General features: G+C 35.3%; 1 pseudogene; it reads right to left on the bottom strand.

The window, feature by feature from the left end:
* Positions 1-1687: 1687 nt before the first annotated feature.
* Positions 1688-8232, bottom strand: LOC120183264 (annotated as a pseudogene).
* Positions 8233-19085: the final 10853 nt, after the last annotated feature.

The following is a 19085-nucleotide window of genomic DNA, read 5'->3' as shown; positions in this document are numbered from 1 at the left end:
AAATATGATAACGAAATTTACAAAAATAGATCAAAATATTAGGGTAAATTATACGGATCATCATTGTACTTTGCTTTATTTCCTATTCCACTCACTGTACTTTAAAACTGGTCAATTTCATCACTGAACTTTATATAATTGACAAATTTGGTCACTCAGTCGTTTCCCCCCACAAACGGCATTATGACGTCGTCCGGTAAAACTCTTCGGTGAGTGTCATCGCCTATGGCATTAGAATCGTCTTCGTGCTCCGGTAAAACCCCTATCGACCCCGCTCCGTGAATGTCGTCGTTGGACGTCGAAGAGTGGTCAAAGTTTCGTCAAAACCCCATAAAGATGACGGCAGTAACAGCTCAATGACCAAAAATAAATTTTATTAAGTTTAGTGACCAAAAACGATAAATGTATAAAGCTCAGTGATGAAGTTGACCCATTTTAAAGTTCATTGATGATCCGTGTAATTTACCCAAAAAAATAACACGTGAGTTCCCATTTTCCAATCATGCAGATATTCTATTTGTAATTTTAGATAAATTTGAAGATTTTATTTGTCGGGCAACATAAGATAATCAAACATGATTAGCAAACATTTCTTTTATCAATAGCGCATAGTAATTAACGTTTGATTAATTATTTCAGATTTCATAATTTTCACTGAGGAACTCGAAATCTTCTTGCATTGTAATCGTCATTTAATGTAGAATCTAATTCATGGCTTATTGCATAATACAAAATCAGTCTACAGAAGAAATATAACTAATAAATACCCAAAACTTGGAACAAGAAAACAGGCATAAAATACAAAATTCCTGGAAATTGCCATACATCAGAAGTTTTTGTTAGGCAAACAATAAACGACATTCGACACTTTGAATCTTAACGTTACTTGTCATTTTCAATACATGTCATGTTTTCTATTTAGTCCTTGGCCTGTTGCGGCTGGTAACATTATGGCATTGGATAAATCCTCCAAAATCCATAATTTTTTTAATGATCCCGTGGGGTAAAGAAGTAGGAATATTATTTGAAACTATACTCGTTCGGAGTTGTGCTGCTCCAAGTTTTATTAGTACGCGATCCTTAGGAAACAGCAGAATCTTCTGAGGCAGCAGCATTTACGGAAGGCCTCCCACTGGCACATGAAAATGGTTGGAATCAGGCTTCCATCAAAGGGGACGCTATTTCTATAGTGAACCAGTTAACGGATCGACAGGACATTTTGGTGACGGGACTGTTGCTCAATGAGGCCCGTGCTCTCCTCATTGATACCCGAGTCTTAAGATTCAATATGTCAATCGAGACCCGAGTCTTAAGATTCAGTATGTCAATCAAGAAGTTAATCAGATTGCTCATACCCTGATGCAATAGCCATGTTGAGAACCAATCCTACTTGATTTTTGTTTAATGAACCAGAATGTATTAAAGATTATGCAATTCTCGATGCTTTTGCCATCTGATTTATTCCAAAGATTTCTTTGAGGAAAAGGGGGGGGGGGGACAGAGTTTGGTCATGAAAGGGCCAATGTATGGAAGAGCTCATGTATGCCAGCATCGAACGCTTCTACTCAAATAAAGACATGGCCTTGTTGCTTGTATGTCAATCCACTAAATAACGCTCAAGAATTCCAAAATCGTATGTTAATATAAATTTGATAACGTAATTCGGGGAGAACAACAGCTTCACAAGTTTTCCTTATAGCTTCATCTCTTCCTCTTCCTACTACCTTTACCTAATTGTCCAGATTTGAAGGCGTGTTCTTGGTCTTGAAGAAAAGCTATGGCCTTCCCATAGTTTGCTGCTCTTTCTTGTTCCACTAATTCCTTGGCTCTTTGTTTTGCTTCATATAAGAAATGGTTGTGCTTACGCAACTCTCGAGCTGCACCTTTTGCTTCACGTTTTATCAGTTTTTGTAACTTTTTTCTCTCAGCTCGTTCTCTATCAGGATCGTAGTCTCTACCTTTAACAAAGCTGCAGTGTAACATTGCAAATAAGACCATTACTTGCAATCCCTCATCCATACTCAAAATAGCACCGATGTATATAAGGCAGTACAAATAAAAATTGAACGAGAGAAGAGAAACGTGACTTACTTCTCCTCAAATTTTGGATTAACTAATTTGATAGGCAACGGCTTCTGCTTGCGCAGCATATGAGTTTCCCCAGCTTTCTTCTTAATGAGTTGAGAAACTTGATTAAATCTATCTTTCAATGCATCTGGCATGTGTTTCTGCTGTGAAACTTCTTGTAGCAATGTTGCAATCGGCAAGAATATTTCAGGGAAGGAACTCAACCCATCATAGATCTCAACAAATCCTCGCAAAGTTTCAATAACAGTTACCAGTGCACTAGCCCTGCACATGAAATTTTACTTGTTATTCAATTCTATCGAAAAAACCCGACAGAGGCAAAATTCCACACAATACAGCAGAATTAATGAAACAAGCCAAGAAAACAACAAATTGAGGTCACCTCATTATCATTCATCAAAACAAAAACAAAAAAACAGCATTGATTGAAGACCTGAAATTATCCGAGCTGAAAAATGGCGAGTCATCTGACATTTCCATTACCCTGAGCAAATTCAGAGGATTAATATCATCCACACCGTCATGTATGCAGAACAGGGGCCTGAGTGTTTTCAGCTCCATAAGATGATAAAACTGATAACGAAAAAAGCACATAAATAGAACTTAGTCCAATAAGTTGCACGAGCAAGCATATTTATTAGAAGGAAAAAGAGTGTTGTCTAATTTTTTTTTTTTTTGGAACAAAGTTGTCTAGTTTAATTAATTATTATTATTCTTAAGCCTCAATCATGATGCTACAATACCTGTGAATCTTGCTCAGATGCCACCTTTTGGTCTGTAGCTGCCATCAACAGAGTTCGGAGGAACATGATAGCTTCTGGACAGAACTTCCGAGATTGCTTGGTGAACTAAAAAATGCCAAAATTTAACATGTCACTAAGTGCAAATATAATAGTTGTGGCAATCACCTGGTTCATATCTTGCTTTACAAGTTAGGAATTTTAAGAAAATAAGTAAAGGCTAAGATGAACTTATATGAATAAATATTCTGAAAGTCCATCTTAATACAAGATTAAAGTATCATGATTTTAAAGTGTAACCCGGTTTTCATTAGTTCAAGAAACAAAAAGAGAAGATCACTATCTAGGATGTCATAAGGTATGTCTCAGAAGAAACTTCTGTAACCACATCAATAAATTGCTATATAGAGAATGAATCACGAATATTTAAACACAGGAGATCATTTTCCTACAAGACAAGGTCGAGGATAGAGTGAAAAGGATAAGCATGTGCATACCATAAGAATCATGGAGCATAAAAATGAACCAATAGCGACATCTCGACCCGAAGTTATGGGACAACGCATCAAATACTCGCACATTAGTAATAGTGCTGGAGTTGTGACTACATGACAATAGTCGGAGCATGGAAAAATCATGGACCATAACCTCAAGAGAAACACCGTTTTCAAGGTCGGCCAGCATCCACTTTCTGCAAAATATACATTTATGCATATAAACTTTTAGGAAATCTGCAAAAGGCTATGCTAGTAATAAAGTTACGACAGTGACCAATAATCAAGCTATCACAAACCTTTGTTCTTGAGAGCCTCACAAAATTGTATCGAGTTCTTAAGATTCGTTCACGAGCACATATTGCAGAGAAAAATGGAATCTCAATACTCATCTCCAGTAGTGGCTTGACAAGCAAATTCGATAGCTCAAAATTCAAGAGCTTTTTATTTGCTAACACAGCAAAATATTGCAAAAGAACACCATAAAAAACCTGTTAAATAGAATAAATATCAGTTTTAAATTAATGGTGTCAATCACAATATTAGTAGCATATCAGAATACCATATAACTACTTGGAAATTAAGGTTCATACTGTAAACATAGGTTCTAGGAAATAAAAAACAATAACAATAACTCAGAATTGGCATTCTATGGATCTGTTTAGATCATTTATTCAGCTCTATAATCTGATGGATCTACCGTTAGTAGGGGGAGATTCACATGGTGCAATTTTAGAGAGTCCCCCACTTGGGTTAGGCTGGACAGATTTCTGATTACCGGTTCCTTTTTAAATCACCTTCCAAATGTTGTCCAAAAAATGCTTCCCAAATCCCTCTCGGATCATAATCTAGTGGTGTTAGTAGATGAAAGCTTTAATTGGGGTCCTAAGCCGTTTCGCTTTTTTAACTATTTACTTGAGGAGGAGGGGTTTGCTGTGGTGGTCGAAAATTCTATTGCAAATTTGAGGAATGACGTCGGTTGCCGGGGGGTGTTTTCTATTCTTAAAGGAACTAAGCAGGCTATCAGGAATTGGCCAAAGATTAATACTAGGGGGTTTGCGGTAGCAATTTCAGATTTGGAAGCTAAGATTAACGGCCTGGAGCTGAAGTTTCAGAGTGGGGGGATATCTTATCAAGAAAGGGAGCTGCTCGATATCTCGAGGAAGGAATTGTGGAATTTGCATAGGATGGAGGAGAGTATTTGGTTACAGAGGTCTAGACTGAAGTGGAATAATGAGGGGGGCAGAAACACCAAGTTTTTTCATTTAAGTGCCCTTAATAGGAACAAAATTAATTCCATTTCAGCATTGAAGGTGGGTGGTATTGTTATTTCAGAACCGGAGCAGTTGAGACGCTCTATTTTTTATTATTTCAAGGCTGTCTACAATTCGAATTCAACCCTAGAGGTGGATGAAATGGATCTCAATTTTGCTAAATTGAATCATGATCAAATGCAGTTTCTTGAAAGGAATTTCTCTGAGCAAGAAGTGTGGGAGGCAGTTTTTCAGTCGGACAATTCCAATGCGTCGGGTCCGGATGGTTTTACGATGGGTTTTTTCAAGAAATTCTGGCCAAGCCTGAAGGCTTTTCTGATGAAATTTGTTGCTGATTTTCACAATGGAAGGGATTGGGAGCACGGGGTCAACCATGCTTTTATTACTTTGATTCCCAAAATCAGGAATCCGGAAGGCATTGAAGATTATAGACCAATAAACCTAGTTGGTAGTTTATATAAAATTATTTCCAAAGTCTTATCCAGAAGGCTTGTGTCTGTTATTAAGGATATTATAAGCCCCTCACAGTTTGCCTTTATCCCGGGAAGGCAGCTGCATGAATGTGCTTTCCTAGCCAATGAAGCTATTGATTTTTGGAGAAAAAAGGGGAGGAAAGCTGTTGTTTTCAAGGTCGATTTCCAGCGAGCTTATGATTTGGTGGAATGGCCGATTCTTTTGAGATTATTGAGAGTTATGGGGTTTGGTGACAAGTGGATTTCATGGATTGAATTTTGTATTTCTTCTGCTTCTATTTCAGTTCTTGTTAATGGCTCTCCTACTCATGAATTCCGGATGGGCAAAGGGTTAAGACAAGGTTGCAGTTTATCTCCTCTGCTATTTAATATTGTCGGGGAACTACTGAACCTAATGTTGGTCAAGGCTGTTGAATGTGGTCTGTTCGAAGGGTTTAGTATTGGGAGGGAGGATAATCCTTTTATTTTGACACATTTGCAATTTGCAGATGACTTAATTATTTTCTGCAGGGATTCGCCTACTCAGATTTTGAATATTAGGAGAGTGTTGAGGGTCTTTAGTTTAATGTCTGGGCTAAGTCTTAACTTATCCAAAAGTAAGTTGTATGGTGTTAATGTGGAAGAGGATCGTTTAAAGGATTGGGCTTCTGAGGCAGGCTGTGGGGTGGGTGATTTCCTTATGACTTACCTTGGCTTACCGATTGGTACAACCAAGAATTTGAGCTGATGTGGGAACCAGTGATCCAGAATTTTTCTACCAAATTAGCAGGCTGGAAAGCTTCAACACTTTCATTCGCGGGGAGATTGGTGCTAGTGAAGACGGTGTTGTCCTCATTGCCGATTTTTTTCATGTCAATGTTCAAAATTCCTAATAAGGTAAATCAGAAGTTGAATCAATAATGGCTAGATTCCTTTGGGGGGAAGGTCCAGCAAGAAGACGGATTCATTGGGTTAATTGGAATGTGGTATGTCAACCGTTTGTGGAGGGTGGCTTGGGTGTCTTGGACTTGAGTTTAATCAATCGAGTGTTACTTGGGAAATGGGTTTGGAAGTTTGCTAATGAGAAGGATTCACAATGGAAGAAAATATTGTGCAGCAAGCATAATATCAGTAACCTATCCCTTTCAATAAGTACGGCAGTTTCTTCTCAAGATTCATGGATTTGGAGAGGAATTAGTAATAACTACGAGAAAAATGATGAAATTGGAGACTGCTTGAGGGCTTATTCGAAGATGCAAGTGGGGAATGGTAGATCTATTGCATTTTGGAATGATGATTGGATTAATAACTCAACTCTAAAAAATCAATTTCCTAGGATTTTTGCTCTTTCTAACAATAAATGGGGGAAAGTTGCTGATTTCGGTAGATATGAAAATAGAGGTTGGGTTTGGAATATCTAATTAAGGAGGAATTTATGTGACTGGGAGTTGAATCAGTGGATTTCCCTAATGTCAATGCTTGATAATATTGTTTTGATTGACTCAGTTGATGATTTTTTGGCTTGGTCTGGGAATGGTGATGGTCTGTTCTCGGCTAAGTCCTGTAGACTAACACTTAATGGCAGAACTAGTGGGAATTTTCACTGGAATAAATGGGTGTGGTCTGGTTTGGTTCCTCCCAGAGTTCAAACTTTTTTATGGCAGCTATCTCACCTTAAAGTGGTTGTTAGAGTCTGAAGAAACGAGGGGTGCCCTTGGATAATGTTCTTTGTCCTTTATGTCTTAAAGATGAAGAATCAATTTTGTCCGGTTGCAGGGGAGCTGTGGAATAGATTCCTAAGGTTATGGGATTTAGCTACAGTTCTGCCCAATGATACAAAGTCCCTACTTTGTTCTTGGTCTTATCTTATGGCACCTTCTTCTATTTGGAAGTTTATCCTCGGAGTTGTTTTGTGGTCTATATGGAAGGCTAAGAATTCTGTGATGTTCGAAAACGAAAACTTGACACGGCTTTATTGCTTTTCATTTCGAGATTCAGGCTGGCCAAATGGTTTTTAGCAAAATTCCTCAGGCTAATATTTAGGTTGATTTACTGGTAGGGGATCCAAGGCTTGCAGACGGTATTTTAATTTCTCCTTCTAACAGGAAGAAGGATCCCTGCTGGTACCCTCCTCCACCAGATTTTTTTAAATTCAATGTGGATGGGGCGGTAAGGTCTGATGGTTTACATGGAGGAATTGGGGGGATTTTGAAAGACTCGAGTGGCTCTACTCTTATCTCTTTTTCTACTGTTGTGGGACCATGTCCTCCTATGTTTGCTGAATTGAAAGTAATTAAAGAGGGAATTGATTTATTTTTATCTTCTCAATGGGCAGCGAAAGGAAGACTTGTGTTAGAAAGTGATTGTTCAACAGCAGTGGAATGGACTTTGAGGCCGTTTTCTGCCCCTACGTTTTTTAGGTCCTTGGTTGGGGACATTGCTGCATTAGTGAACGATCATAGCCTTATTGTTATGTTCTATTTTGTTAGGAGGGTTACAGTGTAATATGTATCTTATGTAATTCTGGTTTTTTTAATAAATTGAGGTATTCTTTTCCTCCTTCAGCTAGTTGTCTCCCTTTAAGAGGCAACTACGAGGGAGGTTTTTAATGAGACCTACTATTCCTATAAAAAAACAATAACAATAGAAAAATTTCAACCATGATTCAACAATTTTTGTAAATCTAGTCCTTCTAAATTCTATAAGCATGCACAGGAAAACATAGAAAAACATGCACAAGTATGCACATGCAAACATAGACACATGCATGCACACACAAAGGGTGATGCGAGCTTACTTGCATTTTCTTCCGATTTTCAGCAGCAAGCTTAATTGCATTACTTGCCCGAATTCGATTGATGATCATAACAACGTCTTCATTAGAACAATTTGACAATAAAGAAGACAGTTCCTCTAAGCTCTTTGGAGCTTCAATTATAAAGGGAATGTCCGGTTTGGTTGAAGCATGTTTGACACCAGACTTTATTCTTTTTGCATCCACAGACTCATCTTCCTTGCTATTTTCACTTTTGTTTGATTTGTTACGGCCTTTTTTCTCCACATTTTCATCACCAATGGCCTTATCCTGTTCTTCATTGTCTTCATCCTCATCCAAATCTGTACCAACATCATCATCGTCACTCTGCTCCCAATCCTTTAGAGAGAGATTCTTTTCATTTTCATAGAAAATGAAAAAAAAAATGATAAAAATGTGTTTGGTGGTAAAAATAGAAATATTTTTAGAAACTAAAAACGTAAAAGGATGTTTTCGGTGTTTTCCTAGAAAACTGATTTCAAATTTTAGAAAATGAAAAAAAAAACATGGATTTTTACGTTTTAACTTACACCGAAAATCATCCATGGTTATCTCTACAATCAATCAAAAGAATATCGGTGCTTTGCAGAATCTAGGCTTCAATTGCATAATCAACCCTGAAAGTTTCAAAGTTTGTGTTCCCCTCGTCCCCACAACGACTTCGAGTCTTATATTCATCGAATCGTTGATGGTTCTTCTTACCCGATTCTTACCAGTAAACCTACTACCACCACTTCTGTACTTTTTCACTTTCTTTTTTTTTTTACCTTTCTTTTGTTAGCTATCATCTAATCGAACAAAAATTTGTTGCAAATTGCGGCTCGAGCATCACTCAAGGGAAACTCCATTTTGTGCCTTTTTCGATAACAAATTAGGGGTTGTTGTAGTTCATTTGTGTATCGAAATTGCATGGGAGATGGATCCACTCCATGCTGTGGTGTCATCCCAAGGTGTGATGGTTAGGAAGCTTTCACTAATTATTTTTCAATTGATTTGTTTCTTGATTCGTGTTGCTTCTTCCCTTGTTTGTCTTTTGGATTTGGAGGCTTTGTTGTTCAAATTCCTTTCGTTTAAGGGTGTTCTGATAAACTATTTTCAGAGACATGTACTAAATTCAATCAATTTGAATGCCATTCTGACCCATGGAATTGCTAAAGCTTCATTATTTTTCGATTGATTTGTGTAATCATTTTAAGTACCGTCCCAACATGTAATAGAATAAACGGAATTGAAATTAGGAGACATGTTGGTGAGCTGTTTGCATATTAGATTCTCTGAATTCAAAAACAACAGCATCAAAATTTTAAATTTGTCCAACAGGCGTAGGAAGCTCCGTCGATTTTTCCAACTTCTCAAAAGGTATCATTGGTCTTAGACAAGGTCCCCAGTTGCTATTACATTCTTGTTTATTGGGGTTGTTGTTGGTATTGCCTTTCAAATTTGATGACACATAAGCAAATTCATCTAATTCAAACGAGGAGCATATTACATTTGATATATCACGAATGCTGAAATGAGTCAAGTTAGAGAAGAGATTGCTACATCATTATGGATTAATTATAGGCTTAATTAGAAATTCAAAACAAATGTAGTGATTATGAAGTGATAATAGTTATATCTTTTGAATTATATTTAATTATTGCCTTTTATTAAGAATACAAATTGTATTCTTTTTGTTGGCTTCAAAAATTTCATTTGTTTAACCATATTATTCTAATAGAAATAAATAAATTATTTATTTGTTTGTTTATTTATATTTTAATATATTAGATACCAAACACATTTTCACTACTTTTATTTCTGAAAATGTGTTTTTATTTCTGAACCCTCAAATGCACAGATCTCCACTTCTTCTTATTCAGTGACTTCCTTATAAAATTCCATCTCTTTATCGTCCATCATTCTTTGCACCAGAGCTCGAAATTCATAACAGTGTTGTATGGTGTGTCCTTCACAATTGTGATAATGGCACATATCCTTATTCTTAACTTGTTCAGCTGCTAAACTAGGTACCAATAGGTCTGCCTTGATCATTTGACCCCATATCCAATGCATTGGTGACTTTACCTCACTCACCTTTGTTATGACCTTATTTCCCACATCCTCTGTAATTGCAGTGATTCATGTACCTGCATGGTTTGACAGTGGGTTATAGGCCACGTTTGGTTGCTCACTATCACCAAAATTGATAACGTCCTTTTACCTTAACCTTTGGATAATTTTCTTAAAGGCAATGTAGTTCTCAATCAAATGCCCTGGAACCCCTGTCTGATACTCGCATTGGACGTTAGCATCATACCACTTAGTGTAAGGAGGTTGTAGATGTGGCACATGATAAGGTGACACCACATGTCTGTCATATAATATCTAAAACAACTCTTTGTAGGACATAGGGATCAGATCAAATTGAGGCTTCTCTATCTTTCCTTGGCTCCCTTAACCTTTACCTAGCATAATTTTATGTAAATGACCCTGTGGTCCGAGGTCGAGACATAGTGATGTTATTGGATTAATATTTCCTCACATTGTTGACCTCATTGTCCTTCTTCCTCATCGGTGGTTTTTATTAGACTCACCTCCATCAAGTCTCTCATTCTTTATTGTCATCTCAATCATTTCCCAGCTGTGAATAAGTCGGCAAAACTCTTAGATGAATTCCCTATGAGGTGGCTAATAAAATGAGCTCTTAGAGTGTTTATAAAGAGCATGTTTGTCTCTTCTTCTTCGAGCGGCGGATGGACTTGTACAGCCACGTCTCTCCATCTCTGAGAATACTATCGGATGCACTCATTGGATATATTTTCCACACTTTACAGCATAATTTGATTGGGCCTCACATCCTTTACATGATTATATTGCTCAAGAAAAGCTTTGGCCAAATCTTTCCATGACTTGATATGAACCATGCTCAGCTGATTGTACCATCGAATAACAGAACCTGTTAAACTCTCTTGGAAGCAATGGATCAACAATTGATCATTCTCTATGTAACCAATCATTTTCCTGCAGAAAATTGTGATGTGGGCAAAGTTGATCATTCCCTATGCAACCAATCATTTTCCTACAGAAAATTGTGATGTGGGCAGAGGGGCATCTCATGCTATCAAACTTCCCAAAGTTAGGAACTTTGAATTTTGGAGGCAGCACTAAGTCGGGAACCGGACTAAACTCCTTAACATCAATTCTGTACACACTAGTATCTTCCTATATAGCACTAAGTTTGGGTTCGACCCTCATGCAGTTGTTTCTCCAACGCACTCTTTTCTTTTGAAAGTATCTTGGCCTGATGTCTACTTTGCTTGATATCTTCCTTACTTTCCCCAACTTCTCCTTTAGCTCGCTCCATTATAGTTTTAAAGGACATTAATGTGGTTGTAACTGATCAAATCTGACACGTATCCAGGCTGAAGCTATCTCCATTAGTAAGTTGGGACTGCTCATACTATCTCAAAACATCTGCATTGTCTTCTACCTCTTTTTGGACCCTTCGTTCCATATTACTAGCCTTCTATATGGACATCGATCACGGATAACACCATTGAATGAATAGTGCAATGCAAAAATGAAAACAAAATAAAATAAAAAGGTAAAAGAAAATTAGTTAGTAATCATAAAGAAATCAATCGTTCGTCAATAAAACCTACCCTCACATACTAGCTAGTCAATCATGCTTTAGCAGATCCTACCCAAACATGATTTCTACCCCCATGCTTTATTTATCATAAAAATCCTAACCTCATGTCATCTAGTTCACATGCTTATTCGGAAAAAATAAACCTAACCACATGATCTCTAGCTCTCATACATTTATTGAGAAAGCAAAAATATACTACAAAAATTAAAATACTCAAAAGTGTTCGAGTCCTAGGTTCACTATATGTTGGGTTCGGCTCTAAAGTAAAAGATTATCGAAATGTCATTGTTGGTGCCCCTTTGGGCTGCCAAACCCTCAATATTGGCCCATCACAGGCTTTCAGATCGAGTTCAACTCGAGGGAACACACCTCCTTATGTCTATATGGAGGTGAAAAACATCACGAGGACCATAATGCGTGAGCCCCAGAAGTGATCCACTATCCCATACGGAGGTGAAAACCACACGAGGGAGTAGTTTCTCATTCCTACTTAAATTGGAATGAGCAGGGTTTTAGTGTTATGATAATGCAAGTGCACAGTGTGTGAGGAAAAGCCAAAAAAATCACACAAAACTCATTTATCAATTCCCTTTAAGACATTTAATCTGAAAACATTAGCAAACAAATTAGTCTAATTATTTAGTGGTTAATCAAATTGCAAACAAAAAAATTTATTTAAACCAAACAAGGGATCAAAAACTAAATTATAACAAACTTTTAATTTTCATTGCAAAGACAATTAATTAATTAACTAACGGCCTGACTCTCTAAAAAAAGCCTCCAGCGAAGTCGCCAAGTTGTCGAAATGATTTCTTAAAAAACAAATTTAATTTTTTTTAAAATCTCCTTTCGATTAATTTGGTGTTTCCTTTTAAAATTAAAAACGGTTTGAGGAGTCACCACCAATATTTGATTAGGGTGTGATTAGGCATCCAAAATGTTTTGTCATTTTAATAATATTTAATTTAAAATTATTAAAAATAATATTTTAAGGTCTGCATACCAAAAAATTGAGTTCGGAAGTCAATTATGTGTGGGGAAGGATTAGCACCCCCACAACGTCCTAAATCTATACCTAATCAATTAATTAGTTGTCTTTGCAATGAAATTTACGAGTACGAATTTAATTTAATTTAATTTAAGATCTCATTAAACATTCTTTTTTGAATTTTAAAACGAAAAATAACAATATTTAATTATTTATTATCGAGAATGAACGACCTCTCATGCCTTAAAGCAACCAATTCTCACTCCAATCGAAATAAATATATATTACTATTCCATTCGAAAACTTATTTTTGATTCAAAATTCAAAATGCATGAACAATGATGAAGTAAATCAATTTAAATTAGAAATTACCAATCCATTTAGAAATAAGAATGATGTTCGATTATTTAAAGACATCGAGATCGGACATTTTATAAGTTCTAACGATCTTTTCTCAACGAATTTAAATAGACGAACATTTCTTTTTCTCTCGTACCAAATTTTTAAGTGTAATCAGTTTTTAAGGTTTCATTTAATGGGATACACTTTCATTTTAAAATTATCGGAAGTGACTTTCTTATACGTTAAGACAATCACTTCACAATGACATTAAAATGAAAGGATATTACCCTTAGTCCAATTATTTGAACAAATCGAGTGATACTTATGGGGAAATCATACAAATTTATTCAAATTAAATCATAAACCTATATACACCAAACTACACATTCGCATAATGCCAAATAACCCAATTTCATGAACAAACAACAACGTAACAAAAATTAAATATTAATAACTTTCATATGCTGACATTCAATTAATAATATATATATATGTTTGCATTATTATGGAATAAAAGGTATTACAAGTCATAAAGTTATCACGTAGGTTGCCAAATGGGTTCAACAAAATTATAAATGTAAACACACCAATTCTAGTGCGACTAAAATCATATTTATTACGAATCTTTATCCCTATAGCATCAATTAGCATACATCATGCGTAAATAAATGGAATGAAATGGTTAAGGTGACATTCAACATGTTATTTCAATTTATAATCATCTTAAAATTAAGGCAAAAACCATGAGAATATTAAACGGAAGACAGTAAATACCAATAGATAAAAGCAGAAAACAATCAAGTAATTTATACACAAATTAATCCAAATTTAAGGTTAAATTAAGTGAATAAAAAAGGTAAATGGTATGTTGAAAGAACACACGCAATTATGGTAAAAATAAATAGAAACAGATGTATCTAGGAAGTGGGATAAACGAAGGGATAGTGCCTAAATCGAATAAATAAATAAAAAAGAGTGAGGAGTAGGATCGAAGAAAAATAAATAAATTTTAAAACTCAAATGAAAAATTTTCAAACAAAGCTCAAAAAGGACCAAAATAAATTTGACGCATAAATGGAGTACCGAAATCATAATTAAAACAGGACCAAAATGAAATCATAGGGAAACGAGAAGGTCCAAGGTGAACATTTAGCCTTGACCACTTAAAAATAGGGATGCCCTTAATGAGCATTTTTATTAAACAATAAAATACATTTTTTAGAAGAAAAAAAACAGAAATCATTTTCCCTTTCAAATCTTTTGAATCAAAAGCCAGGTTTTAAAATCCTCTAAACCAAAACCTTTAGATGTTCTTTACTTTCCCCGTCGGCCACTTTGAGGGTACGCCGACCACCTTTATCGGCCATGGAAGTGAATTAAAATGGTTACTTTTTGGTGCTTTCTCTATCCCTAACACAAATCCAAGGTCGGTTTCAAGAAAATCCTCAGAAAAGGGAATATATCTAGGGTTTTTGTTCAAGAAAAATACCTTTTCTTTTCATTGGATTCTTCTTCAGATTCACTTTTTGTATCCGACTTTAGAAAACAAATAAAAAAGAAGAATACTTTCAACCCTCGAAGAGGTTTTTTTAGATCTAAAACGATCCATTGCAACCCTCCTCCTATCCTCGGGATCCAAATGAAGATCTAATCCGGTGACTTCTCGATGACTACCACCCCCGCAACACATGCAAACAAGAAAAAGCGATAATAATACCTTTGGAGATAAAGAAAAGCTTGGTTGTATTCCTTGTTTTTGAACAGAAAGAATTACATGTGAGTTTTTTTCTCTGTTTTCTCTTCTCCTTTTTCCCAAAAAGGATCCCCAAATTTTACAAACATTCCCCCGTTATATAAGCCCTATAGAATCATAAAATCCCTCCTTTTTTTTTTTTTATTTCTTTTGCATGTGAGAGATTTGGATTTTTGCATCGGGGAGGCTCTGCCACTGTCATGGCAAGGGGAATACGACAGGTAGGACGAGCGGTTCTCCATGGACATGCTTCGAAGGGGTCGGGGTTGGAAATGTAAATATGGGTTAAGAATAAAGAAATTGCGACATGGGGATCGAAGGGATCGCCGAACCATGTGAAAAGCAAGGGAGCCAAAGGATGTTTGGACTGTTTTCGTATCTAATTTCTTTTTAGGTTAAAGGTTTATATTTAATTTATAACATCGCATTTATCTATTGTCTCCATCACTATTGTTTTAGTTTTTGTGTTACTCTTCGATGTTACGACGTTCAATGTCTGTGTAATTGTTGCAGCTGTGACTAAAATTAAACAATGAGGCAGTATATGGGATTAGACAGTGTTATGACCTGCAAAATTCAAGATAATTATATTAGGTCTCTTAAAAATAATTTAAAAAAATATTTGACTCTATGCATTTATAAATACATATTTTGATAAATAAAATCATTGTTAAAATTACTTTTGACAATAAATTGTATTATTTTATCTTGTTATATTTTTAGAGATGACCTTCGGATATCACAAGCCTCTATTAGACCGGACTCGTTAAAATTGTCAGCACTCTATCAGTTAAGATCCCCAAACATACCCCTTCGCCTACCAAAGCCTCCAACAAGCCCAAATCCTCCGAACACAAATTTCCTAATTAACTATAATATATAAAACAAAACCTTTGACAGGCCCACGAGATTTGTCAAAATACAATCTAAGGTCTAATAACTAGATTTGTCTAGCTCGGTAGTCTACAAATATCATAATACCCTTACGATTGACATACACTAAATATCACTATAAATATTAACAAGATTGAAAAGGGTTGAACCTTCTATAACGTACATCTCGTCTTCATCTTCTTTCTCGTGACTTTTTTTCATAGAAAAATACTGATTAATAGTTATTTCCTCACCGATCGTGACTCTCCATTCAGACCAGAAAGATAAATTATCAACAATTGACAATCAACAAATCTCACCACTAAATATCTATATATAAACTTAATGATAATTGTCTCGCAAGCCCAAACTTTCGGTCCCAAATTTTCATTGATATATCCGTCTCAAATGTGTTTATAACTCGAAATTAGGGACAAAATTAAGATAAAAATGTTAAGAGATTTGTATATATTTTTATTAATTTAGGGTAATTACAAGTGATAGTATATATTCTAGAAACTTTTAATCAATTAATAATAAATGTTTAAATATCCTAATATTTATTGGTGTTTGAAAATAAGATCTCAAAAATATCGATTATCAATTTAACCGATGAGTTAGGTTAATTAGTGCCAGAGGCTTGTATCTAGTTAAACACTTTTGAAGGGATGCAATTTTATCATTTTAGCTGTAGTAAAATTACAAGTGGTTGCACTAAATAAAATTATTTTTTTAATAATATTCTATTTAGTTATTGAAATTATTAGATGAGTTCAAGTAAAGTTGGATTAAAAGAATAATACAGAGTAAAATCATCAAATTTGTACAATAATGCAAATCATTTAAATTACTGTCCGTAAAACCTGGAAGAATCACGGTGCAGGAATGTTGACTGAAAAATAAAAGCATAGCCGGTCACGATCAAGATACAGACATAAAGCACAGGGACTAGGATATTAGGACACGTGTCGATTTATCATCGTTCAAAAGTGTTGATCAACAGTTTTATTTTTACCTTGATTTGGTTAAAAAAATGTTGAGTCAATAATACTTTCAGAAAACTATTCTCATGTTTATAACACGATTAACATGTTTGTCGAGCATGTGGCATTTTTAAAAAATTAAAACCTAATCAATCACTTCAATTTGACTTTAAATCAAACTAGAAGATAATACTTAAACCCTAAAACAAAAACAGAGGGATTAAATTTCTGACATGTTTATTACACGATTAACATGCTACGTATACATAAACACCGACATGTCACGTGTTTAAAGTTATGCCGTGACACGTATCATACGTATGTAAATGATGATATGACATATATTACGTGAAAACAATACACATCTTATGTTCATAAATGATAATATGATATATATCATATAATTGTTTTAGAAACATGACTATGTTTCTACTAATAATGGTAGAATCGTGTATCCCGATGGGTGGAGAAAGTAAAGCAGTATATTAGTATAGTGGAATTAATGCAACCAAACATGGGGAGAAATCAATATACGAAAGAAAGAAATTGAAATAAAATGACGGTGTTAGTCTTAAAGTGCAATCCTTTCCTACTTGATAGCCTTTCTTTTCATTTTAATCTTATGTTCCCACATGTTTTGTAGGGAAGGGGGCAATAGTGGGAAGTGACTTAGAATGTTAACATCACAACAAAGGTTGCTTAGTGTTCATGTCTACTTCATTATCTTGTAATTATATATATATGTAAGTTCTAAAAAATGAATGTTATGTTTGATAAATGTTAATAATAACTTTAATATAGAATTGACATTTATTTATTTGTGTCTAGTTGCGTTGTATATAAATTCACAGTCACGCGTGTGCATATATGGAAAATGGTGGCATTGAGATCCTTATTGTGGTATAAAATCTGGATGTCAGTGTGCAGTGGTCCACAAGGCATGATTTTAAAGCATATCTAAAGGCATTTCCCCCCCCCCCAAAAGATAAGATTCCATAACAATGCATATCGAAGAAAATGAGATGACATTTAATCCAAAATCAATTAATTATCGAAGAAAATGATATGAATGGTAACACCAATTGAGATTCAGCTGATACGAATGGTAATTTATCACGATTTGGTACTAGCAAGCGTTCAACACTCCACAATCCTCACTCATTGACATTCAAAAAGGGAACTTGTTTGGTTTCGATGTCGAAGAAATCTCCAACAATGAGCTCATACACTGCCAAGTTTATGGATGTAATAAGGATCTAAGCTCCTCTACAAGAGGAATAAAGTTTGTGGGACACTGAAAAAGTTATCGTCAACGGTTCAGTCAGCAATGTAGCAGGTTTGCATGTTTCAATTTGATGTGCTGCTTATATGCTTTGACATTATTTCTGGTATTGAAACCAGTTCATATTCCTTCATCAGCTGCCTGAATTCCACGATTGTAAACGCCAGCGCACAAGGAAGATTCATTTCGGTACCCTTACCGACAAATCACATAAGTTTCTGCAGTTGCTACCAAAATCCTTTTTAGCAATGAGAAACAAATTGGGCATTTCAATGCATCATCAACACTCGGATTGTGCTCACTGTCAGCTCAATCACGGGACTTGTTGGAATGAACCCATTGGACTTGTTACTGTGGAATGAACCCCATTGGAGTTGGCCTCTGCTAATACTCAAGTAGTGGCACATGGATATTTCCGAGCCTCCACTCCCACCGTTGCTTTTGCTTAAACTCTCAACAAATCTCCAAGGCAACAAAGGAGTTGGAGAAAAATGAAGTTGATTTTACATGCAGTGGAGGGGCAAGTTGAAAGGGACTAAGTAAGGAATAAGAGCTGTTGTAGAAAGTCTAGAATGGAATCATGTACGGCCAATCTCTTTTTCATTTATAAATAGTTAAGCGGTAGATGCTCATTGGAATATTCCTAAAGTCTTGGAGTTTTGACCACATTAGCTTCACGACTAAGCAATATTTGAATGGAAGCCGTCGGGATTATGTAAACATCATACAAGTAAATCGTTAAAAATTCATCCAAAAACACCAAAATAAAAATGTGAATAGGTTTGAGTGTATTGACAAACCAATCACAATAGGGAATCAAATTGTTAAAAGATCACCGACAATCGCGAATCAAAGTCTAACACAAATCGCATATCCAAATTCATCCGAGCGTTTAAAGCAAGACAAATCACCAGGATAACAAATAAGCAATATGTTGATCAATAGAGACAATGTCAAATCTAACCCTGAAAAAAATTAAAAGATAAGATCGATCAAACAACCAATAAAAAAACCGAAACGGCCAAAAGACAAACAAAAATATACCGTAAACGCAAAAGAAAATATGCCATAAAATCAAAATTATTAAAAAATAAAAAAAGAGAAAATCTAATATACGATATAAAAAGATAAAAAAATAATTAATTCCGACAGTCAATAACTAATACCAAAGTTGATGTCGCCGCCAGCCAACCAGCCAAAACTGAAAAGAAGACAAGCGAGGAGAGAGTAAAGAGAACATAAAAACTAGGGCAAACTACCTAATAGATATTATTTTTAATGAGTTTCTAAATAGAAGTGTATCAGGTTGATATGCTTGAGAATGTTTGAAAAGCTTTTTTGGTAACACTTCGGATCCCGTGTTAGTA

Source organism: Hibiscus syriacus, unplaced genomic scaffold (genome assembly GCF_006381635.1).
Source record: "Hibiscus syriacus cultivar Baekdansim isolate YM2019G1 unplaced genomic scaffold, ASM638163v2 tig00112742_pilon, whole genome shotgun sequence".
NCBI lineage: Eukaryota > Viridiplantae > Streptophyta > Magnoliopsida > Malvales > Malvaceae > Hibiscus > Hibiscus syriacus.
The sequence above is the reverse complement of the archived record's forward strand: the minus strand, read 5'-3'. Positions and strand labels throughout refer to the sequence as shown.